Source organism: Lissotriton vulgaris, chromosome 1_1 (assembly GCF_964263255.1).
Source record: "Lissotriton vulgaris chromosome 1_1, aLisVul1.2, whole genome shotgun sequence".
NCBI classification, from domain to species: domain Eukaryota; kingdom Metazoa; phylum Chordata; class Amphibia; order Caudata; family Salamandridae; genus Lissotriton; species Lissotriton vulgaris.
In genome coordinates, this window is record NC_141685.1 from 92,945,706 (window position 1) to 92,973,352 (window position 27,647).

A 27,647-nucleotide genomic window follows, 5' to 3' on the forward strand; every position below is an offset into this window, starting at 1 on the left:
TCTGGGGAAAACCATCTGAGTCTGGGAAACATACTTCGTTCATGACCTTGATTAAGTTTCCATATACCCATTTATTCTGGTAAACTAGGGATTTTCTGTCTATTGATGTCATTAAAGCAAACCATGCTCCGCACGAACCATTGTGCGAAAACGGGAAAGGATAGAGAGGCAGAACCCCCTTCGTTATCTGATAAGGTGGGAGTCGGCCACATATCCAGCAATTCGTTACATTGCTGGCTTGATGAGAATGATGCAACATTCGAATAAAAGTGTTGTTACGCATTGCTAGGCGATATGATAGTTCGTGAAGTGGCAGATCACTAAATGTGTGCTCTGCAGTGTTATTAAAAGAAGAATGTATATGTGAAGCAATAGGAGGAAAGAAAACATGTAGCGTCAAACTGATACATATAATCGTTATACTTAAAAAGAACATAATAATCAAAGTTATTATACATCGACTGGGAAGAGATTTGCAGTACGTCTCTCTCTTTCCTCTCTGTCTACTGCTATTCTGATCTACGGTCTCATACATGTCAGGAACCTGTCTAACTGATTCACCCGAGAGGGACTTAAACAATTAAACTGTCTGACTTACTGGACCGTAATTTTAATTTGTACTCCTGTTGCGGAGTTTGTTCTAGCAAAGGTGTTTTTAAGTCACTGGTATCAAGGCAGTCCTTATTTTTAATCACTGTCTCTGGTTTCCCATGAATTTTCTTGATGTGCTGGGCATGGAGCCAGCCTTTCCTCCCCTCCACCTTCACCGCGGTCCTCGTGGTGAGCAATACCAGCTTGGGCGTCTTCCAACGGGGCTCGAGCGGGCTGGCACGGTCAAAGTTCCGAATCAAAACAATATCTCCAGGAATGACGGAGTGCTCTTTCACTTGGGTGTTGTCGGGGAAGGCGGCTGCAACCTGTGAACGACAAGATAGGAGTGCAGACATCAAGGAAGCCAGGTAATCTGTCAGCATATTACTGTCAACATCAGTTATTCGTTTAGGCATTGGTGTTCCCCACATATTAGGCGGTCTGCCGAAAACCACCTCGTACGGGGACAGACCTGTTCTGGAATGAGCTACCATACGCATATAGAAGAGGGCAACTGGCAAGGCTACCATCCAATCTACGCCTTTGTCTGCACAGACTTTTGCTAACTTGGTTTTCAGTGTCTGATTGTGTCTCTCGACGAGGCCAGCTGCCTCGGGATGTCGTACACAATGGAACTTCCACTGGTACCCTAACAGAAGTGATACTTGTTTCATTAATTCAGAAGAGAATGGCTGACCGTTATCTGAGTACACGACACGAGGCAATCCGTATTGTGGGAAAAACTCTCGAACCAACTGCCTGGCAGTTGTCACGGCAGTGTAATCTGGGACTGGATATGCTTCTGTCCATCTGGAAAGTGCACATACATCTACTAGAACGTATTTGTGTCCACGACATCTGTCCATCTGGATATAATCCATCTGGAGGACTTCAAAAGGGTGGTCAGGGGGATGGAATCCACCTTGTTCCACCGGAATGCCTTTACCTGGAATGAACTGGCAACAGATCATACAGGTGCGTACTTTCTGTTTGGCTGCTGCACGTAAGTGCTTGTTGAACCAGATATTCTGTAAACTGTCTAGCATAGCTTTTTCTCCTAGGTGTGCAGGACTATGTGCTGTGTTTATGATAACTTGAACCATAGAATCTGGCAGAAACCATGTAGCTTTGCCTTTTGTCATCCAACCCTGATCAGTCTGGACCCCTCCTTGTTCAGTCCATTTCTTTATTTCGTCTGGAATGGCATGTGTCTGTATATCGAGTACATCTTGCGAGGGATCCCTGACTGTCATGCTAGTCGTCAGTGATGGTACTTTTGTCTTTGTCGTGTCTGTTGGAGTCTGGGCTGTCAATTTAGCTGTTCGATCTGCCAGGTCGTTACCCTGGGAAATGGTGTCAGTAACTTTCGTATGTGCTTTGCATTTCATGATAGCTATGACTGAAGGTAAATGTATTGCTTCTAACAGAGCTTGAATAAGGGGACCATGCTGAATTTTGGCCCCATGAGAGGTCAGGAAACCTCTTTCCTGCCACAACACACCGAAGTCGTGTACGACTCCAAATGCGTACTGTGAGTCTGTGTAAATGTTCACTTTCAAATTCTTGGCTCGTATGCATGCTTGAGTCAGAGCGATATGCTCTGCTGCTTGGGCTGACAGTGTCTCTATTCTGTGTGTCTCTATGACTTCAGTATCAGTGGTCACGGCATATGCGGCCACTAACTCTCCTGTGCTAGTTCTCATGCATCTACATAAAGTGTCAGGTCGGGGTCTGGCAATGCGATGTCTGTCAAGTCTTGTCTTGGTTTCGTTACTGTATCAATTACTTCCACACAGTCATGTGGTGCAGGGTCTATTGTACTTGATGGCAAGAGTGTAGCAGGGTTCAGAATATTGCATCGTCTGATTTCTATGTGTGGCTGAAATAATGTCAATTCATATCCTGTCAGTCTTGCTACAGTTAAATGCTGTGTCTGTGTTCGGTTCAAGAGAACTTCAACTGCATGTGGAACCTGGACTGTCAGAGGATGGCCTAACACAATAGAATCGCTTTGTCTGATAGCTAGTGCTGTTGCTGCAACTGATTTCAGGCATGCAGGCAAAGCCTGGGCCACTGGATCTAATGTACTAGAAAAATAAGCACACGGCTTGTGTTTTTCTGCTTGATCTTGTGTAAGGACAGACAATGCTGTTCCGTCTCGTCAGTGACAAAAAGCGTGAAAGGCTTGCTGTAACAAGGAGTCGCTAAAACTGGTGCTTGACATAAGGCTTTTTTCAGTTCTTCAAATGCAAGTGTATGTTCTTGTGTCCAAGGGAGGACAGTCGAAGATGCTGCCTCCTGTGTTGTCAACTGTATGAGTGGTTTGGCTAGATATGCATACTGAGGAATCCATTGTCTACAGTAAGAAGTGAGGCCAATGAAGGCCCGTACCTCCTTCTGTATTCTGGGCTGTGAAAGATTTGCAATTAACTGAATACGGTCTTGTGTCAGCTGTCTACCCCTCTTGGACAGCAAGTGTCCTAAGTAAACCACTTGCTGGGCACAGAATTGTAACTTTGAAGGGGACACCTTGTGTCCCTGGTCTGCCAGAAAATACAAGACTGTCAGTGATGCACGTTCACAGTCTAGTTCAGTACGTGCTGTAATCAAGATATCATCAACGTATTGGAGCAGAGCGGTGTTGACAGGCATGTGAATACTGTCTAGTTGTCTTTTCAATGCTTGGCTGTAAATACTAGGACTTTCTGTGAAACCTTGAGGAGCCCTCGTAAATTTAAAGCTTCGTCCATTTAAACTGAATCCGAAGAGGTACTGGCTGTCTGGATGTATCGGTACACTAAAGAAGGCGTTCTTGAGATCAATTACAGTAAAGAACGTCGCTTCGGAATCAATAGCAGTCAGTAATGAAGAAATGTCTGGAACCACTGGGTATTGCGGTACTATACACTTGTTTAGCTCTCGAAGATCAATCACTAGTCGGTAGACTGGTGGTGCATTAGGATCTGTACGTTTGAGAATGGGGATGACAGGTGAATTGCATACATTCGAGTCTGTTTCTACTACCACTCCTTGAGCAATGAGTTCGTCAACAATTTTCAATAATGCAATTACGGCATCAGGTGGTAACTTGTATTGTCGGATACGTGGCAGAACTACTCCTGACTTGAGTGTAACACGATAAGGTGTAATGTGCATGCAGCCTACATCTGTCGGACCTTGTGCCCATAAATGCTGTGGTACATTCTGGAGTCTGTGATCAAAATCTCTCATAACATAATGTCCTTTAAAATCACGTAAAAACAATCTCACTCCTTCTGGAGAACAACAAATAACAGCTCCTAGTTCTTTCAATGTCTTAATACCAAGCAAATTTTCAGGACATGACTTAGTTAATAACAAGTCTGTAGTACGAGACAATGGACCAACATCTAGGGAAACTGGCTTTGACACTTCGTTAACAATAGGCTTTCCTGAAAAACCCAGGGAAACATTCTGTGAGCCTGAGAGGGGTGCCCCTGGAACCTCGTCATGACTGATGGTAGTTCTGCTTGCCCCTGTGTCAATCAGAAATGTTCTGTCTTTTCCCAATACATGACTATGTACATAGGGACCTTCTTGATCTACAGGAACCTCAATAAGAGGCAAGCCGACCTCCCTCTCTAGGCTGTTTCATGAGTACTGCTGAAAATCTGGATAGTCTGACTGTGCATACTGGTACATTTGCTGCGTGACCTGTTGCGTGGCAGCAATCGGTTGCGGTAGGGTTACCGTCTGTTGAGTGTTCTGTGGAGTGCTATTTTGTCTAGGAGGATGCGGTCTTTCTTTTGTCTTGCCTGTAGCTATATTGTGTTTCAGAACTGCACATTCATTCACATAGTGACCTGGTTGCTTGCAATAATTACAAGTCCCTTTAACAGGTGGAGTACCTTGAATGCCTTTTCTATTTCCATTAGCTGGTACCGATTGTGCAACTAGCACTTTCATTTTCGTGTCTTTCAAACGTTTCTTTTCATGTTCCTGTTCTTCTCTAATCCTATTCTGGTGGTACTGTAACATTTGTAACATCTGGGAAGGACTATTAGCTTGCCAAGTACTCTCAACCTTCAGTACTCTATTCTTGATCTGGGTTGAAGAATTCTCGACTAACTTGCTCACAAAAAGATGTGGATATGATTCACTACTTGGCTTAAGGCCACTATTAATAGAAAAACATTTCTCGAATCTGGAATAAAAATCACTAGTGTCTTCGTCTTGTTTCTGTTTACAGGCTGAAATAGCATCCCAGTCTTCCTTTTTAGTAGTCAATAATCTCGGCAGGACCTGTATTAACAGTTCAGGTAATGCTTTAGCTTGATCCCCAAGACCAGTACCAGGGAGCCGTCCTTTATCCTCTGTTTCCAATAGTGCCCAACTTATCTTTTTCTCTCCTAATTCCCAATCTTTTTCTTTAAGCTTTTCATAAATACCTGCTGGCAACAGTACTTTCAATAACTTAATGATATCAGAGTACGTGTAATCTCCTATGCGGAGAAAGTCTTTCAATTCATGGTGGAACCCCCCAGGATCTTTATCATGACAGGGCAGAATTCTTTTCATTTCCAGTATTTCCATTTTTGTCAAGGGTGTGTAAACATATACACGCTGTAATGCACCGTCAGTGTTTTTGACTGGATGAACTTCTCGTAGGGGATTCTGTCTGTCTACGTGGATACCCCTACTGTCGTGGTGTGGGGTAGGAATCATGCATGTGCTCAGAAAAGTCACATACTTATGTCGTTGGTCCAGAATGACATTAATTAAGTCGGTACCTAGACCTACCCATCTGTCTAAAAGTATGTCGTCCAGTAACTTGTACAAGGGACCTGGATCAGAATATTGACTTTCATACAACGTGATCAGATGTTGAACCATGTAAATACCAGCTAAACGCTGTTCATTCGGAGAGAGACTCAAAAATGTCTGAGCCACTATGTCACCATTATATATACTGGAGTTCGATACCCATTGAACGGCTGACCGCGCTAATTCTTGTTTATGTGTGGTGTGCGGTCTGTCACACTCTACTCGTTTCTTCAGTGCATTCTCAGTAGCTTGGAACAGATTTTCGAGAGAAAACCTTTCTTTTATATGGGGTCCCTTTTTACGGTAATCTATGGGCCAGTCAAATGGTCGTGCTTTTCCTACATAAGCTATTCTGTCGATATTCTCTGTGTCATCCTCCTCTGAGGCTGAATCCTCTTTCTCTTCAGACTCTGTCTTGTGTACCTTTAAAATCTCTTTTCGTATTTTCCTATACATGCAATCTGTCTTTCCGACTGTGTCATGTTTACCGGCAGATATGTTGTCACTCCAGTCTATCATACCTCGAGTTACTCCTTTACCTGGCTGGTCTTGTTCCCTGATCAGACAATTAATCAAAAAACGTAAAATCGTGTTTTTAACCTCAATCTTTCTTTGTTTCATGGCATTTTCTATACTCTCAGGTCCCTCCCCCGTTCGAACAAAACGGTATATATTGTCTAGGTGGTCCTTCATGTCTGGTAACGGAAACAGACATTCTACAGCTCGTCTTAATCATAGTGAGTACACGAGCATTGGACCAGCACCTGGTACTGGATCGTATATACATTGCGATATTGTTACAGTCCTAAGGGGTGATGAGACTGTCGGTGGCGTTCGTGGTCCTAACTCTAGCAATGACCGTGTCGGTGGCGGTGTTCGGGGTGCCACTGGTAGCCCCCCTCCCACTGCTTCTTGTCCTGAGTCGTCCCTTACAGTCGTTACTATCGGTAGGGGAGGCAATTGTGTAGGCTGAGTCTGTGATGCGGACGAAGGCTGGGCAAAAGGATTGTTGGGATTATTGACGGGAAGAGGAGGTGGCGTTACTACATTTACATTATCCGGAGCAGGCTCCGCTAGATAGGAAGAAATAAAAGCTTCAGCTTCTGTCTGTCTATGCCTACGTACTTTGGTCGGTATCAGAGGTGGCGGCAAATTACTAGGTACTTCGGAAGGAGTTACTAGTCCTTCAGTGCGGGCGGGATACATGCCCGTGATGAGGGCATTTCTTTCTCGGTCTATCTGTTCTGTCTTGACCCGTTCCCCCTCTTCCTTTAGTTCTTTTTCTCTAGCTTTTTCGCCAGCTTGTCTGGCTCTGTCTGCTTTGTGCATTTCTTTCTCTGATCTCCTATGCGCCTCTTTGCGCCATAACTCAATAGCATCTTTCTGGGACTGTCTTGATTTCTTTTTCCATAGTGCTTCCTCTACTCTCATAATGCATTCTGCATCCCATGTCCCTGAGCCTGGCCATCTATACTTTTCGTCTAGACCCTTCGTGTAGTCCACCCATAAATCTAGGAACAGTATGGCATCTAGCCCATGCTTTTGATACATAAAATGGCCAGGGGTGTCTCTAGGCGGAACAGGAACTGACTCTTCGAGTATTCCTTTTCTAGTCCCTATCTGACGTAGTTTCGAGAACAATGGCATGTTGGAACTGACTCTAATGTAAACACAATATACACGAAAATAGACTGAAAACAATCATTCACACAACGATACTCAATACATTTAAAGACAGATACATATTAACTAGTAAATGAAAGAACATGATCTCGAAAAACTGTTTACTTTATGCACTGCAAAACAGTACAAACATACCGGTCTCATAAAGAGACACGTCTTTACCGTATCCCACTAGGGAACACGTCTTTACCGGATCTGTGTACCCAGATCCGTCTTTACCGGACTCAAATTATTGAACCCGTCTTTATGCGTTCCCAATAACGGTACTCACCGGGAAGCAAGGCTTGAACTTGAACTTGAAGGCCTCGGAAACTCGATACTGCTACGTCTACTGCTGCGCTTGCGCCTTGGAACAGGTGGGCTTCGGGATACCTCGGACCTTGCTCTCTCGTCTTGGGCTCTGGTCGGGATAGTCCGCATTCCTCACCGCCTCGTGTGGATGCCTGGTCGCAGTCTCCGTCTCCTCCGTGGGCCTGAGGGAGTAAGCAGGAAATCCCGCGGTCGTGTACACTTGAAGTCCGTCACAGCTAGAAGGGGTAGGGGGCTGCACCTACATCACCGACGAGTGGGGAAGGGGACTTGTCCCTATTCGGGCGCCAAATTAATGTGGTAAATAAAAAAAATAATTACCCAGACATCATTTCTATACTTTAAGGATAACTCATATAATGAGAGGCAGAGTCCGTGGTGTCCGATTCAGAAGGACTTTATTACAGTCACTGCAGTGAGGGGAGAATTGGGTTCCATCACCACTAAGGATCAGGAAGGGTCGTCAATTCTAATACCAAATCCAATTCTGACGTTTTCTTCACAGAGTATATCATTTATACTTAAAATATACATTGACTTGCATAGAGAGGGTGGAGCAAGTGCGAGAAAGAGAGATAAAGACACATAGGCGTGTAAAAAGGCGTACATGTGGGCGTTCCCTTGATGAGTCACAGGTGTGTCATAGGTGGGTGTATACATAGAGGGGGTCTTGATGGGCAACTGGAACCTTTACCCTACTTGTGTGCGTAACCTGGTCATGACGTGTAATGTACGTGTAACTGGGGGAAACAGGAGGGGCTGACTTTCGTGCTAGTAGAGAAGTCTTGGATGTCAGAATGACCTGTACGTCTAGTAATATCTGATATCTGGATTCGGGGAAGTATTATCTGACTTAAAGGTTACTCGAACAGAGGCTATACATCACTGAATGCTAGTGTGTGCCTATATTTCTTCGTGCATTACACGTGGGCTGTGGGCTTTCTATGGATGCGAGTTCTGTAAATCACTTGAATGGAGACAGGAAGGCTAGGCCCTATCATCTGCAGGCGGAATATGTTTATCCTTTTCATTAGGCAGGAATGTATTTCTGTGGAGCAGAACAGATAACTGTAGGCATAACACTGTCTTGGCAGGCCTGGCTGGGCATCTCTCAGCTGAGCAGGAAATGTGTGAGAGTTCAGGGATAAATAATTAAACTGCAGCTTTCAGAGTGTTTCAGGTGGCTTGAGGCCTGGATTCGTGTCCTGGCCCTGCGGAGCCACAAAATGGGTGCATCTCGATATTTTAACGTGCACCATGTAAAGTCGTTGGCAACATAGGCCTAAAAGCAGAATAATCGTTTCTTTCATGGAGGGCCTGGTAACTGAAATGTAACGTTGGACGCAAATGCAAATGCGTCTTCATTCTGGCCATGGAGGGAAAATGCATGCATGTTGTGCACATACATTGGACGTTGGGGTACACGATAGGGGACATTCTTGACCATATAAAATTTATTTTCCTCATATAGAGTATCCGTTTGGTGCACTTGGTAGCGTGGGGTGCAGTCTCCTGGGTGCAGTTATGTATGTCTTGTTTACTGTTCTGTTGACCCTCCTGTCTCGGGGTATTCGCTATGTCCTGTTGCCCAATATCTATTACATTTTCAATGAGTATAACAGGTTCCAGGGGCATAGGAAGTCTGTTTACTGTGGGGGATAATTGGCTATCCAAAATTATCGGGTCCAAGCCCAGTTCACGTTCTTTATCAGCAATTTCTTGGTTCAGTTTACGTACTGCAGTGGTAAGATATGTCATAATACTAGCCGAAGCAGTAGCTTTACGTGCAACTTTGGCTTTAACTGTGCCCCCATTTGCAGATGTTTGCAGTTTGCGCTTACCCATTTTTGTGGTGCAGATCAAAGGGAGGGGGCCCGTCCCGTCCCTCGTCGTCCCCGGACGGCCACAGACGGTCCCGCCCTTGTCCCGGGCTTGTCCAGCGCGCGACTCGCGGGGCGAGAGGAGTGCGAGGCTCTTGAAGCGCCTCTGGGCGCGCAAATGGCGTGTCAGGTGCGCCGGCCCCCGGGTGGTGCTGGGAGGTGTAGTCCCCCGATGGGAACTGCAGCCGTTGCCCTCACGGCGTTCACGGCTCGCCTGTCCACCTGCCGTTCCCCTCACGGCGTATGGCTGTCCCGGTGGTCGTGTGGCAGCAAGGTTCAATTTTGAAGAGCTCCCCGCTGGTCTCGCCGAGTGCGAGGCTCTTGAAGCGCCTCCGGGCGCGCTAATGGCGTGTCAGGTGCACCGGCCCCCAGGTGGTGCTGGGAGGTGTAGTCCCCCGATGGGAACTGCAGCCGTTGCCCTCACGGCGTTCACGGCTCGCCTGCTCGCCTGTCCACCTGCCGTTCCCCTCACGGCGTATGGCTGTCCCGGTGGTCGTGTGGCAGCAAGGTTCAATTTTGAAGAGCTCTCTGATTGTTATTTTGGCCAACCATCTCAAGACTGGGTTTTGAGTTTTCTATCGGTTTTGAAATGCCTTTGTATCTGATTCAGGCGTTTTCTTTGGGTTTAGTTCATGCAAGGACAAAATAGCTTTGCTTCGGGACAAAGACGAGAAAGCAGTTCTCTCGCGTGCGCTTCAGCCCGATCTGGCCGAGCGCACGCATACGTGGGGTGCGGCTGGGTGCGGTCGGGTATTTAAACTGCACCCAGCCTTCTGGTTGGCGCTTTGCCTTCCGCCTGCTCCAGAGGAAGGTCGTGTTGTGCTCCCTCGCTCAAGAAGACGGCCACTTACCTGATTTACGATCCTTGAGCTTCAATCTTCGATCCTCGGCATCTTCTTGAATGACAAACAGCCTGGCACCTTCATTTCAGCATCGGAATCTGCAAAGACAAAAGAGATAAGTGTTATTTCTATTCTGTTTAAGGCGCCCTTCGCAAGAAAGGTTTCCGGAACAATTTTTGGAACAATTCAATCAAGAGAATTCACAAGAATCTTGGAAGCATACTTTGTGATTTATATTAGGTATTTAGGAGTGTGAATTTTGTTAAAAGAAAAGTCAAATGGTGATCCCTGTAATTTAGAATGTTGTTATTTCTGAATGTTGTACCTGTTTTTTCTTGAAATGTTTTTAGACTGCAAGGCACAGAAGTTAAAGACACAGATTCTTAGTCTAAGTAAGTGAAGAAGGGTGAGAAGCTTTTTTCTTTAAGAAGGAATTAAGGTAGAAGGGGGGGTTTCATAACAGGAAGGGTCAGAAAGGATTTTAACTATTTCTTTGTTTATTTCAGTGACTCTCTCCAAAAGATCACACTTACTACAGGACAACAAGACAGGGGACAGAAAAATCACCCGACAAAACTGACAATCAAGACAAGAAAGACATACGGGACGAAAGACAGACAACAGCTGTTCGCAGGTAGGCGAAAGTTTGAACATCTAGAGAGAGAGCAGAAGTTAGGAAGTGGTAATCAACCAAGAGAATAGAGTATAGAGTAAACCCTTGGTTCTTGTTGTTTCGCAGGTCGACAGCAAGAACACTTAAGTCCAGTACCGGCCCTCCTCCCCATTGTCTAGCTTACATCTTGTAGTGTGTAATACTTCCTCAAGGTAGGGGTTAGTCTCTATAGGTTGGTCCCTTGCGTCTCTGCGAATTTGCTACTCGTCTCAAGGAATACATATCAAGACAAGGTAAGAGACGATGTAGTAACTGTCTTGACACCAGGGAGAACCAGCGGCCGACTTCAGCCTACTTTCACAGCTATTGCTGTGAATGTTCAACAATTAACCACTGTGTTCCTGCATGTGGGTGTTAACTGTTCAACATTCACACTTACTGCAGTTTGGAGTACCAGAGGTGTTTCAATCCCCTCAGTCTCTGGGACACTGTTGGTTTATTAATTAAAACATAATCACATATAGGTCATCTCCAAAGTATATCAAAAGCCAAAAGACAGACCACCACAACAAATGTGTGCTAAGAAATAAGAAAATGTTTCTTTATAATATCAAATAGCAAACTGACATTGAATCTGCTTAGTTGGAAATCAAGGAAAAGTTCTTAAGTTTTTAGACAGAGAAAACACATTATTGACATAGTTCATGATGAAGTAAAAATTACAGCAATCAATGAATGTTCAAGAAAACATGACACAACAAAATGTAATTTAATAAACCACAAGTAACAAAATGAATAATTAATTGTGACTCTTTCCCAAAAAGCCACAAGTCATTTTACAAGGTTATTCCCTAACATAATAACTGGATCTTAATCACTGTTTAAGTTTGTGGTCATTCATTTATGACCCAATTTGTACAGGGTAGAAGTGAAGCTAGAGGACCTCTAGTTTCATCCCTTTAAGGCACACATTTTGTTGTTTTTCCCATTGAAAAAAGACTTCCACTCCGTTATTTGTTGGTGCATAAATGCCTTTTTAATTGATTTGGATTTAGCACATTTATTGATTACAAGTGATGCTGGATTCCCATTTTCCTCTTCTACAAAAGGGCCACTCTGGGTGACCTCTAAGACTGCACCAAGCATGCAATCCTTCTCCCGTCTCAGGCACAGTCCTTGTGTCTGATTCAGTCCAGTAGAAACTCCTAGTGTAGATGCAAGTTGTGGAAAATCCTTTTTAATCACTAAAGGATTTTGTTGAAATCCTGAATTTGTTGAGAATTTGGCTTTCTATTCTGCATTGGGCTGTGGGACTATCAGGACTGAAGGCATGTTCCAATATACCTGCCTTTGATTCTGCATGCTCGGTACAGAGGCCAGTTGGGCTGGGGCCATTGACTGAGACATCCCATTCGGTGCCATCTGATTCGTGTTCCAGTTTCCCAGGTTCCTGCAAACATCACACAGATCATGTCTTATTCTGCACATTATTAGTGTTTGAGGTATTTAAATTGCCACTGTTAGTAAAACCTATACCCTAAACGGGGCCGCACTGGCCCTAACAGGCTTCCGGTGTTTCCCCGGGAGGCTACAACAGTGGGGACCGATTGTTCAGTGCTGGGAAACATATTGGTCACTGGGGGCTGGTTTTGCTGTGGTGTTGCTATATCACCCCCAGCTACAAAAGAGGCAGGGAGCTGGGACGTCAAAATTGTCAGGCCTGGTTTGGGTTCCCAGTCCGGCCCTGACCCAGAGGAACAACATTTCCTCCTTGCACATACTGAACATCATAATTCTGCACACCAAAGCCATGCATATCCAAATTCACACCAGCAACAAACCCAGAATCAAAACAAGAATACAATCCATGAGAACCAATTTCGTCACCCGTTTGGAAACATTTTGTCTGAGCCATCATTATTTTTATTTTAATCTTCTTCTGCTTAGTAACAAAATTGTCACTAGAGTACTTTGGTTACAACAAAGTCTCATCCAGAATGTTGGTCTGCAGCCCCTCACATTTTGCTGGATATGTGCACTAACCTCTGGATGCAACGCTAAATGATGCGTTCTCCTTTACCCAGTCTCCGACTTTGCAATATTGTCTGTAAATCTGCATTAATCTCTTGTAATATATAATAAAATATTTTGAGGCGCTTCACTCTGTGGCTCTTCAAAGGGATTGCCTTTCTCACCGACCTGACATCAACTGTTCACGGACCAGCGGACCGCGGATCAAAGCACGCCAGCGGGAGTCCTTAGAGCCTGCTGCTGCCGCCACGCCTCGCCGGACCCGCTTCGCGGGTCCCGCTTCGCAGTCAGCAGCGGCCAGTTAAGCTTTGCGAGGGGTTGCTGCTGCAGAAATCGACCGGCAGGGCTGCGAGCTCGTAGCGGGGGACTCCAAGGACCAGGAGCCCCCACGCGCCCGTCTCCACCTGGGCTGCTCTCCCTGCCGGCCCCACCCCCACCTGATCAGTTTAAAGAAGCGCCGTGCTTTACACCAACGGATTGCCTTTCTCACCGACCTGACATCAACTGTTCACGGACCAGCGGACCGCGGATCAAAGCACGCCAGCGGGAGTCCTTAGAGCCTGCTGCTGCCACCACGCCTCGCCGGACCCGCTTCGCGGGTCCCGCTTCGCGGTCAGCAGCGGGCAGTTAAGCTTTGCGAGGGGTTGCTGCTGCAGAAATCGACCGGCAGGGCTGCGAGCTCGTAGCGGGGGACTCCAAGGACCAGGAGCCCCCGCGCGCCCGTTTCCACCTGGGCTGCTCTCCCTGCCGGCCCCACCCCCTCGGCCACCAACCAAATACCTACAAAGGAAACCCTATATCCCCGCTGCGCGGGAGCGCGCGGGAGGGCGCCGGGAGAAGCCTGGGACAAGGGCGGGACAGTCTGTGGCCGTCCGGGGCCGAAGGAGGCCGGGCTGGGCCCACTCCCTAACACTCTACATTACGGATTAGCCAAGGTACTGTTTTTATGAGACAAAATTTGTGGGCTTTCGATCTTGTTTGCCCCTGAACACTGTCGCCTGTTCTATTACCTATAGTGTACCTCCATTCTTCTCCTCGTTGCCAGACGGGGGTCAGTAGGGTTTTACGAGCCCTTACTGAATCGCCCAGGTACAAGATCTAGTAGGGGGGGATATTCGCTACAGAATAGGACTAGATTTAGAATACATGGTCTTTACTAGATGTTTTTTCTGATGATTGATCTTGCTTTACAGGTGGCTCATTGAGACCGCTTGGGATTGGTCTTTAGCCTATCTCTAAGATTATCACACATTTGAACCCTAGCATTTCTCGTAATTGACCCAGGACCTGAGTTTATCTAACTTATAAACTGTGCATGTTGTATGATACTGTCTTACTTTTTGTCTTGCTAGAATTGTAGCCCGCCTCTATCACCCTATATTATTTACCTGTGTAGTTCGTGATCTCTGAACCTATTCTCATTTACTTGTAATTATGTCTAAAAAACCGGCCTCTGTCACCCCAGCACCACTTAAAACCCTTGACTCCTTCCTAGTACAAGTGGTTAAAAAAATAAATAATGACAGAAGGGAATCCTTAGGTTTGAGTCAATCGCCAATTTTGCTCCCATTGAGCCCTGACCCTAGTACACAAACCCCTGATACCCTATTGCCTGACCCTTCAATTCTCATACCTGATGCTAACTTAATTAATTTGGAGGCAGATGACGGAAACTCTGATTTGTTAGCTGATCAGTCAACAAACGTCGTGTCTGACTCTGAGCAGCAGCAAAATACTGTTGCAGAGATTCCCTCATCTTCTTCTTCCCCTGTTATGCGTCCTGTGAGAAATTGTAGAAAAGCTCAAGCTAAAAGGGGGGGGAAACAGCCAGGAAAGAAAAAGATTAACTCACCCCCTAGACATAAAGGAAACAATGTGGAGCGTGAAGACGTTGATGAGCTCAAACAAATCATCGATGATGATCTATTTAATAGGATTTCAGACATGATAGACATTAAAATTAAAACCATCATCAAGCCTCTTATCGGGAAGATTGACAAATTAACATCCGAAATAAAAAAGATGGGAGGGTTGCAAAGTAAGTTGGCGAATGACTTGGAGAACTTAGCCATCGAGGTTAGCAAACCTGTAGTTGCCATGGAGGAAGACCAGGGTGTTGCACCAGGCCCTGCGGATATTCAACAACAGCCCACCCAGGAAGGCCAAATACTACCACCTGCGCCCACCCATGATGTAACTAGAGAGCCCCCCACGCCACATCCTATGGCACCAACCCCATTGCACTTAGGGGATGATTCCTCACAATTTATTTTGGAAGCTTCACCATTAGTCCTGGTATTGGCGAATGTCCCTGTTTTATCTCAGGAGCAAAAAGAATCCGCCCAAGGTCTCAAGGACAAAGCTTTATATTGGCTTACCAATAATATGCGCATGGCAGACCAGGGAGCCGACCAGTTAGCTGGGGAAATCATCATGGCAAGGAGGGTACCATGGATTGGGAATAAGACTAAGAAATTCAATGGGGACTGTGTTATACTTAATTTTGCTAGAGCAGAAGTACTCCCTAACATTCTTGCTAACATCCTCCCACCGCAACGTAGAACTGGATCCATAATTCCCCTTACCCTGAAATTCTTTTATACTGACACCCAGATGGCGACTTCTTCCAATATCTCCAGGCCCAGAAGGAACGCTAGAATTGCTCACTGGGGTGGGGAAACTAAGCCCAGATTTAACAACAACCATTCTCGCCCCATGAGTAGTCGTGGGTTAGGGCAACACAACTTCCCGTATGGGCCAATGGCAAGAACACCAGGGTCCCTTTGGCCCAATATAAATAGGTGGGGACCAAATACTCCAGGCTATGATAACAGAGGCCAGGGCAATGGGTTTATGTCTAGGCAAGGGAATGAACATTTTTCAATGCGACCTAATACTCCCCAGCCTATGTGGAATCCTGCAGCAAACGGATGGGGTCAGGTGCCCACTCCCTTTGATTGGGGACTGGGTATGGGTAACAGATACGGGGTTTTGTCGGGCCTAAACGACTGTGACTGACATACAGAGGGCACGAATCAGGGGATAGATGTTATAGCCCAACAATTGGATCAGACTTATTCCCAGTCAGTGCACGAAGGCCATAACACGATTTTGAACAATCACCCAATATCCATGTCTCAACTGCCCGACCACAGTTCCTTGGATGTAGGATTTAATGAACCAACCCAAACACCCCGCGAGCCTGAAGTGGCATCAGCTCCGTGCCTAGTACCTGAGACATCCATGGATTCCTGTAGGCTAATGAGCTGGAACATAGCGGGGCTAAATGGTAAACGTCAGGATAAATCTTGGTCAAGCTTTGTCCTAGGCCACCACATTATTGCCCTTCAGGAAACGTGGGACACTTCTGACAATTTGTGGTGGGGCGGTTTTATCAGCTTTACCAAAGCTGCTGTCCATAGTCGCACGGGGAGGGCCAAGGGAGGCCTTTTATTTCTGTTTTCTTTAGATTTAAAGGGTAGCTGCAGGCAGATCGACACTGACTCCCCCAATATCCTGTTGGTTGAAAGAGTGATCAAAAACACTAGTAGGACTATTTTTATAAATTTCTATAACTCAGGGAACAGTGATTACAGAGGCCGTAATATTACTGATTTGGATAGTATTTTAAACACGGTCAGTCAGAATAATACGCCTGATACAGATTATATTTTATTAGGCGATTTTAACATTCATCCGTGCAACCTAAATTGCAGGTGAAGCAGTCCTGATGGGGATGATGGGCCTGAGGGACCCCACTTTGAACATTCCACTGAGGGAGAGGAGCTGGAGGATTTTCTCGCCAATTTTGACCTCTATGAACCAGACGGTGGCATTAGACAGCCAACCTTCACTGGTATCCCTCATGGTACCATTATTGACTATATATTTGTATCCCTAAGCACTCTTACTTGGGTCAATGCCTACCGTACCACACAATCACACTTTAGTGACCATAACCCTGAGAGTTAGAAGTGGCTTGGGGAGGCAATATAGGACCATCCCCACTGAAAGTAACCACCCATCTCTTAAGGACAACTGGCCAAGGAAGACGCATAAAATGGGCAAAGGTGGTTCCAGTAAAATTTTATGCTGAAAACTTCTCAAAGATTAAGGGGCAGGTGGAGGTTTGTAAAAATCCTTGCGCACAGGGTCAAGAAATCGTAGAGGCTTTTGAAGCCATATGTGTGCAGGTGTCACAGGACCTCTTGGTAAAGACTAAAAACGTAATTCCAGGAAATAAGCGCTGGTTCGATTCAGCATGTTCAAAAGCACATAGATCATTATTGGTAGCTCTAAAAAGTATCCCCAGGGCAAATGATGAGATTACCAGACTCAGGAAAATTTACAAACTGGCAATTAAAAAACGAAAGGACACCATTAAACAAGAAGCATGGGAGGACCTCTGTCAGGACTTCCGCCCCGGCTACTAGGCACACGAAGGTAGGAGCGAGTCTGTGGATATGGTTTACCAGCTTTATTGGTACGTTTTGGCTTTGAGTGATCTGGATGGCTCATGAAACAAGGTAAGTTTTACTGGTCAGTTACACAGTCACTGAGTACAGCTAAAGAATCAACAAAAAAAGAAGGAAGTCTCTAAGGAAACAAGGCGCTCTGTCCCAGGTATGGACTCGTTATCCCTTCTTCGGGTGTAGAAGACGTCGACCGGCCTCCAGAAATCCAGATGGGGTTAGGGAGCATAAAAAAGAAACAAAAGAAAACAGGCGTCAGGCCTCTGCCTTTCTGTCAGGTAATGGGGGGGGGGGATTAGTGCAAAAACACACACACAGATCCCTAACGGTGTAGTGCCTAAGTGAGGGATTTCAAGTGTTAGTGACGCAGTGCTGTGCTCAGGCGGCCCTTCCACCACCCTTTGAACCAGCCCCCAGTCTCCCCCGTCACTTGCCTGTTGCCACGGTCCCAGGTGACCGTGGTATCGTGAGATCCCGCCTCCTCTGGTTCCTTCAGGGGGCCGGTCTCGCTCGCCTTATCTGGGGTTCTTGTGAGGTCTTCGGGTTGGTTCCTCGGGCTCTGGTTGTTCTCAGGGCTGTCCTCCGGGCTGTCCTCGCTCTCGCCGATGTCGCCTCCCTGTACTCTCCGCCTCCAAGTGCTCTCGTCGGTCTCTCCGGATCCGTCCGTCTCCCACTCCAGCTCAGCACCCTGGGTTGCTGTGGACGCCGTCTTTTGTGTCCGCAAAGCGGATACAGCGCCTTCCGTGGTTACGGCTGGAATGCCGACCTGACTTCCGGCCGGGACCAATCCCGCGGCCATCTTGGGTTGGGTCGGGGACGTGAATTCCTCACACTGCCTTTCCCCCGAGAATGGACGATCGGGCCATTCACTCGAAGGACACCGGGAGAGGAAGTCCACGTTGTTCTGCATAGATCCCGGTAAGTGGAAAGTGCTGAAGGAGAAAGGCTGGAGGGCAAGAAACCAACGCAAGACCTTGGGATTAGTGTTTTTATGCAGGGCAAGCCAAGTCAAAGGTGCATGATCAGTCAGGAGAATAAAATGACGACCCAGGAGGTAATATTGCAAAGCTTCCACAGCCCACTTAATCGCCAAGCATTCCTTCTCAATGGTGGCATAAGAGACCTCCCTGGGAAACAGTTTGCGGCTGAGATACAGTACTGGGTGGAGAAGGCCTTTCTCGTTGGGCTGGGACAAAATGGCACCTAAACCCCTGTCTGAAGCGTCGGTCTGTAGCACAAATGTTGTACGGAAATCTGGACAAGACAATACTGGGTCACCACATAGGGCTGCTTTCAGGTCTAGAAAGCTCTGTTCTTGTGCAGCTGTCCAGGGCAGCTTGTCTCTCGAATAGGGTTTGGTAAGTAGGTCAGTTAAAGGGCTGGCCAAAGAGGAAAAATGCGGAACAAAACGTCGGTAGTAACCCACCAGGCCTAAGAAGGAACGAACCTCTTTTCGTGTTGTGGGGCGAGGGATGTGGGAGATGGCTGCTACTTTGTTTACTTGTGGGCGTACCTGTCCTTCCCTGATGTCGTACCCCAGATATTCGATATGGTTAGCCCCTAGGGTGGTTTTTCGAGGGTTGAGCGTCAGCCCTGCTTTCTGAAGGGCCCTGAATACCTGGTGTAAATGGAGCATGTGGGTTTCCCAGTCTGGACTATACACCACAATATCGTCCAGATATGCTTTGGCGTATTCTCTATGGGGCCCCAGAATAAGATCCATCAGCCGCTGAAACGTCGCGGGCGCCCCATGGAGACCGAAGGGCATTACCCTGAACTGAAAGAGACCCAGGGGGGTGATAAAGGCGGTTTTATCTCTGCTATCGGGGTGAAGAGGGATCTGCCAATAACCTTTGGTTAGATCAATACACGACATGACCCTGGCCTGCCCTAATGTCTCTACCAATTCGTCTACCCGTGGCATGGGATAGGCATCGAATTGGGATACTGCGTTCACTTTCCGGAAGTCGATGCAGAAGCGGATGCTTCCATCCGGCTTAGGCACCAAAACGATGGGAGAGGACCAGGGGCTTTTCGAGGGTTCTATTATTCCTGCCTCTAACATCGTTTTCACCTCTTCTTCTATCGCCACCCTTCTTGCTGCTGGGATACGATAGGGAGCCTGTTTAATGGGTTGAGAGGTATGGATGGTGATGGAATGCTCTACCAGGCTGGTTTTCCCCGGTTTGCCAGAGACTACCGTGGGAAAAGAGGCACAGAGGGCTTCTAGTTGCTTCTTTTGTTCCTTCGTGGTCTGAGAACCCCAGGAGGGGTTTTCGGTGTTCTCTTGAGTGTAGTGAGAGACCTCCAGGGGTTTATTTGTGACGACCAACCCTACCTGAGTTCCAGAACCGGAAGGGAGATCATCTGGTTCTTTCCAGGCTTTCAAAAGATTGATGTGATAAATCTGGGAAGCCTTAGGGTGGTGTGGGACGGCCACTCTATAAGTGACCGGCGTGATTTGGGCCAGGATGGTAAAGGGACCTTGCCATGTGGCTAACAACTTTTTGTCTGAAGAGGGTAAGAGAATGAGTACCTTGTCTCCCACCTTTAGCTCTCTCACCCTAGTATTCCTGTCATACAATCGTTTCTGCTGGGTTTGTGCTTTTTCTAAGTGTGTGTGTGCTTCTTCCCATACGGCAGATAGGGTTTCCTTGAGATCTTCACTATACTGGAGCAGGGGTTTACCCTCATCCTCTGGTTCCACCCACTGTTCTGCAGCCATGTCCAGGAGTGTACGTGGCTTCCTTCCAAACATCAGTTCAAATGGCGAGAACCCTGTCGACCTCTGTTCATGAGTGCGGATGGCATAGAGAACTAGGGGTAGTTGACGGTCCCAGTCTCTTCCTGTTTTATCAATGTGTTTTCTCAACAAGGTCTTGATGGTTTTGTTGTATCGTTCCACCAGACCATCGGTCTGGGGATGATACACGGAAGTTCTTAACTGCTTAATTTGTAGAATGTCACAGACTTGTTTCATCATTCTTGACATGAAAGGAGTCCCCTGATCACTGAGGATTTCGTTAGGGAAGCCCACCCTTGAAAACAGTGTTACCATAGCCTGAGCCACCGCCTTGGAGGTTGCTGTGGTCAGGGGGAAAGCCTCAGGATACCGCGTGGAATAATCCACAATGACCAAGATAAAGCGATGTCCACGGGCAGAAGGAATTAGGGGACCCACTAAATCCATACCCACCCTAGAAAAAGGGATGTCGATCACGGGTAGCGGGTGAAGGGGGGCTCTGGGAAGAGTAGGGTCATTAACCAGTTGACAGCGCACACATGCAGCACAAAACCTGGCCACTTCGTGATATACCCCAGGCCAATAAAAACGGTCCAACAAATAATCAAGAGTTTTCTCTTTCCCACAATGGCCTCCCCCGGCTTGACTGTGGGCTAGCAACAGGACCTGAGGGCGAAACGGCCCCGGAACCAGAAGTTGTTCCCTTTTCCCCCTAGCCGTATGAGTTAGGCGATACAACAAGCCCCTTTTTACTACAAAATAGGGTCCTACCTTTCCTTCTTGTTCCTCCTCAGCCTGTGTCCATGCATTCTGTAGCGAGGTGTCATCTCTTTGATCAGCCCTGAAGTTGCGATAGGAACCAGGAGACGGTTCTGAGGAGGAAAGAACATGCATTGGGTTTATGTTTAAGGGTCGGGAATAAAGCAGCCTTTCCTCCCTCTTTTCCCTTTTGCTTTTTATCGTTCTGTCCGCTGGCTGTGCTATAGGGGCGTTGGAAAACGGGGCGTTGGTCAACCACTCGGTTGATGAGGGAGACCCGGTGACTTGCTGTAAGTAGTCCGAAAAACGTGGTAAGTCCGTGCCTAGTAGTACACGTTCAGGCAACTCAGGGATCACCCCTACTTTACGTAGCTGAACCTCTTTTTGGATCTCCAAGGCTACCTCTGCCAGCGGATACAACTTTTGGTCCCCGTGCACACAGGTAACTTTCACCTGTGTGTTGGGTATCAGAAGAGCCTGGGGCACCAAATCTGCGGCGACCACCGTTTGTTGGCAACCTGTGTCAAGGACAGCTATCACTGGCTTCCCATTCACGTGTACCTTCAGGTTGTAGGGGTTGACAACGTCTCCAGTGCTATAAATCTTCCCCTTTGTCAACCCCACATCCATAGGTTCTGGCCCTGGGGTTCTATTGGGACAGTTGCGTGCGATATGTCCCCACTCGGCGCACTGAAAGCACTGGGGTCCTTGGTGAGTTGGGGCGGGGGACTGAAACCTAGGGGCTGTTCTACTCGCAAGAGGAGTGCTCCGGGGCTCAGGTATGGGGTTAGGTGGGCGTAGGGGAGGACGAACAGGAGTAAAGGGGGCACGTTGCGCCATGGGACGGAAATCAGGGGCACGATGGAAAGCACAAGCCAAATCTACCGCTAGAGCTATTGTCAGATTCGGGTGTTGCCGGATCCAAGCCCGTGTGTTGCCTGGTAGCGCCTCCAAATACTGTTCAAGCACTACTTTCTCCGTCAGGTTCTCAACCGAGGCGTTGGATGGCTGTAGCCAACGACACCCCAGATCACGAATGCGATAGAATAGAGTTCTGGGATTATCGCCTGTGGACCATTTCTCCTTCCGGAAGCGTGTCCTATAATACTCGGTATCGTATCCTAATCTCTCTAGGATTGTTCTTTTGATCTCAACATAGGGGGTGCTTCCATCTGGGTTGGCTGCCTGGTAGGCCGCCTGCAGTTCTCCGGATAGCAAAGGAGCAACATACTGTCCCCAACGCTCGGGAGGCCAGGCAGCTGTGGTGGCCACTCTTTCAAAGTTTACAAAAAAAAAATCCGGATCCTCGCCTGTTTGGTATTTCTGTAGCACTGCACTGGGTACATTGGGATGGATCCTAGTATTGGCCACTACGTCTGATAGCCGGAGAATGGCCGTGTCCTGTACTTGTTGGTTGGTAACCAGTAGGGATGCCTGGTCTCTGAGGGCTCCGTGTAGCTCCTCTCGGTCTTTCTGGGCTTGCTTTCCCTGTTCTTCCACCATCAACTGTAGATGGCGTTGTCCCTCCGCCAGCTGAGTAATGACGTTCTCCATAGTGGTGGGTTCCGACTGCTGGGTCGCGGCCGCAATCCCACTTCTGACACCACTGTCAGGACTTCCGCCCCGGCTACTAGGCACACGAAGGTAGGAGCGAGTCTGTGGATATGGTTTACCAGCTTTATTGGTACGTTTTGGCTTTGAGTGATCTGGATGGCTCATGAAACAAGGTAAGTTTTACTGGTCAGTTACACAGTCACTGAGTACAGCTAAAGAATCAACAAAAAAAGAAGGAAGTCTCTAAGGAAACAAGGCGCTCTGTCCCAGGTATGGACTCGTTATCCCTTCTTCGGGTGTAGAAGACGTCGACCGGCCTCCAGAAATCCAGATGGGGTTAGGGAGCATAAAAAAGAAACAAAAGAAAACAGGCGTCAGGCCTCTGCCTTTCTGTCAGGTAATGGGGGGGGGGGATTAGTGCAAAAACACACACACAGATCCCTAACGGTGTAGTGCCTAAGTGAGGGATTTCAAGTGTTAGTGACGCAGTGCTGTGCTCAGGCGGCCCTTCCACCACCCTTTGAACCAGCCCCCAGTCTCCCCCGTCACTTGCCTGTTGCCACGGTCCCAGGTGACCGTGGTATCGTGAGATCCCGCCTCCTCTGGTTCCTTCAGGGGGCCGGTCTCGCTCGCCTTATCTGGGGTTCTTGTGAGGTCTTCGGGTTGGTTCCTCGGGCTCTGGTTGTTCTCAGGGCTGTCCTCCGGGCTGTCCTCGCTCTCGCCGATGTCGCCTCCCTGTACTCTCCGCCTCCAAGTGCTCTCGTCGGTCTCTCCGGATCCGTCCGTCTCCCACTCCAGCTCAGCACCCTGGGTTGCTGTGGACGCCGTCTTTTGTGTCCGCAAAGCGGATACAGCGCCTTCCGTGGTTACGGCTGGAATGCCGACCTGACTTCCGGCCGGGACCAATCCCGCGGCCATCTTGGGTTGGGTCGGGGACGTGAATTCCTCACAACCTCCTTTCGGCGGCAGTCCTGAAGAATAGCAAAAAATTCTGGGAGATTATTAAACAGCCTTTCTTCTCAGACGATGAAAATGATATCATGGACTGCGTTATCCCTGATGAAAAATGGTTATCTCACTTTAAAAACGTTTACGGGGATATTGCTGAAGTAACCACTGACGCCCTGTTGACAAGATCAGCCACCTGCTCTATTATCTTTAACCAAGATGAGGTGGAGAAAGCCATTATGTCCACCACAAAGCACAAGGCACCTGGCCCTGACGGCGTGCCTGCCGACTTTTTTATGTACTCCCCAAAACTGTGGGCTGAAGTCTTGGCAAATGTGTTTAATGCAGTGAATGGTAATCTTGTACCTGCATCATGGAACATCTCTACCATTGTTCCCATTTTTAAAAAAGGCCAGCGGGACGATCCAGGCTGTTATAGGCCTATATCCCTTCTGGATTCCTCGGTAAAAATTTTAGGCAGAGTCCTCCTATCTAGGCTGAGGGAGAATGTTGAGGGCTGTGGTGGATTATCCGAAATCCAATATGGATTTAGGGAAAAAAAGGGTACCATCGAACAGTGCATTAATTTACATCTGCTCATTTCGAAATATACTATAGCCAAGGAGGGGTCTTTGTATCTTGCATTCATGGACCTCTCCTCGGCTTTTGACTTGGTCAATAGGACTAAGTTGTGGTCCATTCTGTTGGAGATAGGCATAGATGAGGCATTGGTCACCTTTATGTCCTCCCTGCACCAAGAACTCTTCTCGAGTGTACGCGTGACTAACGAGGGCAGGTGTACCGCTCTCTTTAGATCCTTAAGGGGCGTGCGGCAGGGCTGCATCTTGGCCCCTTTACTCTTTACCATCTACATCAATGGCCTGGGTGCGCACCTAGAAGGGCAGGAAGCCGACGTCCCGCGTGTAGGAGCAACAAAGATCCCGGCACTCCTATACGCGGATGATGCCGTGCTGATCGTCCGCACGGGAATTGGCCTCCAGCGCCTATTGAATGCTTTTGGCACGTTTATGGACCAACTAGACCTCAAAATAAACGTAGCCAAGTCACATACTATGGTGGTGGGCCTAGAGTGTCGTAGGAAGAGAACCAAAACATTCATTTGTAGGGGGGACTTGGTCTCTAGGGTATCCACATTTCCCTATCTAGGCATATTGTTTGATCAGAAAGGGACTTGGGGACCACAGGTCAGAGCTAAGAGATTGGCCGTCACACGATCATCCTCAGCAATCTTGAGTTTTACTGGCAGGCTAGGAGCCAGGCCTATGAAAGCCATCTTAAAAATCTACAATAGCAAATCTGTGGCCATCGCACTTTATGGCTCCGCACTGTGGGGATACGCAAATGTGGAGCCAATACAGAGAGCAGAGAACGGATTCATCAGAGCACTGCTCTCTGTACCTCAGTCCACTCCAACGTATTCCATACATAAAGAAGTTGGCCTCCAGTTTCTCTCAGATAAGTTGAGCATGGCCCCTCTGATTCCTTGGTTAAAAATATGAATGAACGAAGAACTCCCATTAAACCACAAGATCCTGACCGATGTCCTGTCCCTTGATAAATCTAACAGAATTCCTTGGCTGGCCTATTTGGCAAAGGCTTTTTCTGATCTAGGTCGCCCGGAGCTTTTTACCTCTCCGGAGTCCATTAGGATCCAAGATCTTGACTCAGTTAAAAAGTCTTTTATGGGAAGGAAGGAGATGCGCCGTGAAGAGAGTGAACTAGCAAAGCCGGCAGTGAGGGATCATTGCCTGCTGCTTACTTCACCTTCACTTGCACCATACCTTGGTTATGTTACACTTCCTTTCCACAGGTTTCTTTTAACCAAATTTAGATTTAATTTGTTGCACTATTATTTAGGCTCTTTTAATAACTGGCAGAAACCAGAATTAGCCCCGCCCTGCAGCTGTGACCAGTTCTCAGTGCAAGACACAATGCATTTTGTTATGTTTTGTGGTTTGTATTTAGAGCCTAGGAAAAAATTCTTGTTGCCAATCCTCAAGAAGGCCGGCTTCACACAGGTGAAACCGGGTTTGCTCTACTTACAACTACTACCTAACCCTCACATTACTTTTTGCGTTGCTAAATTCCTGGTAGCCGCCTCAAGGGCGAAAGCTGCCTGCCAAGATTAGTTATTAATGTTAAACACAATTTTTTCGTAAACTGTTTATTATTAATTTTAAATCGTTGCTAAATTTCTGTATCACGTGTATTAGGATAAATCTTGTATGAAATGTATTTTATTGTTTATTTCTTTGTATGGTTTTTAATAAGTCGAATAAAGATATTTTGACTGACTGACTGGCTCTTCAATTGGCCAGTTTACAAACAACTTACACTCATTCCACAAATCTCTTGGGACAACAATTAACAAACTTAAACTCAGCTCTTGGCCACCCTGCCTGGACGAACAGGTCTCATCTCCACTGCATCCCTCCTGGACAGGCCCCACCTTCTATGAACCACCCAAACACAGGACAGGCCTCACCTCATCTGCACCCCTGGACATGCCTCCCCCCCTCTGCACCCCTGGATAGGCCTCACCTCCTCTGCACCCCTGGACAGGCCTCACCTCCTCTGACCCCTGGACAGGCCTCACTTCCTCTGCACCCCTTGACAGGACTCACCTCCCCTGCACCCCTGGACAGGCCTCTCCTCACCTGCACCGCTAGACAGGCCAGACCTCCTCTGCACCCCTGGACATGCCTCACCTCCTCTGCCCACCTGGACAGGCTTCACCTCATCTACACCCATGGACAGGCCTCACCTCCTCTGCACTCCTGGACAGGCCTCACCTCTTCTGCACCCTTGGACAGGCCTCACCTCCTCTGCACCCCTGGACAGGCCTCACCTCCTCTGCACCCATGGACAGGCCTCACCTCCTCTGCTCCCCCTGGACAGGCCTCTTCTCCTCTGCACCCCTGGACAGGCCTCTTCTCCTCTGCACCCCTGGACAGGCCTCACCTCCTCTGCAACCGTAGACCGGCCTCACCTCCTCAGCCCCCCTGGACACGGCCTCACCGCCTCTGCACCCCTGGACAGGCCTCACCTCCTCTGTTCCTGGACAGGCCTCACCTCCTTGCACCCCTTGACAGGCCTCACCTCCTCTGCCCCCCTGGACAGGCCTCACCTCCTCTGCACCCCTGGACAGGCCTCACCTCCTCTGTCCCTGGACAGGCCTCACCTCCTTGCACCCCTGGACAGGCCTCACCTCCTTTGTCCCTGGACAGGCCTCACCTCCTCTGCACCCCTGGACAGGTCTAACCGCCTCTGCACCCCTGGACAGGCCTCACCTCCTCTGCACCCCTGGACAGCCTTCACCTCCGCTGTCCCTGGACAGGCCTCACCTCCTTGCACCCCTTGACAGGCCTCACCTCCTCTGTCCCTGGACAGGCCTTACCTCCTCTGCACCCCTGGACAGGCCTCACTTCCTCTGGACAGGCCTCACCTCCTCTGCACCCGTGTACCGGCCTCTCCTCCTCTGCACCCCTGGACAGGTCTCTCCTCCTCTGCACCCCTGGACAGGCCTCACCTCCTCTGCACCACTGGACAGGCCTCTCCACCTCTGCACCCCTGGATAGGCCTCACCTCCTCTGCATCCCTGGACAGGCCTCACCTCCTTGCACCCCTGGACAGGCCTCACCTCCTCTGCACCCCTGGACAGGCCTCACCTCCTCTGCACCCTTGGACCAGCCTCTCCTCCTCCGCTCCCCACTCAGGCTCATCACCATGAATGCCAAGGGGGGGCGGGGGGGATCTGATCCATGGATTAATAAATTGCAGCCAAGTGAGTTGGCAGCTCTCCTACCTGATCAGAAACCTGTCCAGGCTCTCTCCTCCTCCTGGGGCTGTGTGGGGGAGAGGGGGGCAGGGGCAGGTCTGGGGTCAGAGGAGGGGTCTGTGAGGGTCTGAAGATGGAGCTAACTGCCCACCAGACAGGGCTCCTTCCTTCTCTGCAGCAGGCTGAACACACGAGGAGAGGGAGGGAGTGATGTCACCGCCGCTGCTGGTGCTGTCTCTGCCGCCGCTGACCCAGAAGAGGAAACCCTTCTACGTTTCATCCAATGTGCAGCTCAGTGAGTTTCATCAGCAGGCGTGGAGCGCCCTCTGGTGGCCGCTGACGGAACTGCCACCTCTAGGCTCCAGGAGTGAATACATTTCACACAGACAAGCATTGGTGCCTGCAAAGACCTGGGATTTCAGATGTCACAGACGTGAATGTTTTTAAGGGTCAGACAGTTCAAGTACAGGGCCTCACTCTTTGCTGCTGTAAAAAAAGTATTTATAGCTTCACTTCAAATGAGCATCTTCCAAACACTGACGTAAAGGACTTAAGAGTATTTACAGAAAGGTGACAACTGGAAGTGGCAGTCTGTATTTCAATTAATATATCTGTATTTC

General features: G+C 48.2%; 1 long non-coding RNA gene across 1 annotated transcript in view; it reads right to left on the minus strand.

Annotated features, from left to right (window-relative positions):
• LOC147737527 (uncharacterized) overlaps positions 1-27,191 on the minus strand; it is a 35,379-nt gene extending 8,188 nt beyond the window's left edge. Inside the window, exons 1-2 of the long non-coding RNA XR_015299441.1 lie at positions 27,055-27,191; positions 10,118-10,206 (exon numbers count right to left, since the gene is read on the minus strand). This is a non-coding gene — a long non-coding RNA (uncharacterized LOC147737527). The remainder of the gene's footprint in view (positions 1-10,117; positions 10,207-27,054) is intronic.
• Between the last annotated feature and the right edge of the window lie 456 nt (positions 27,192-27,647).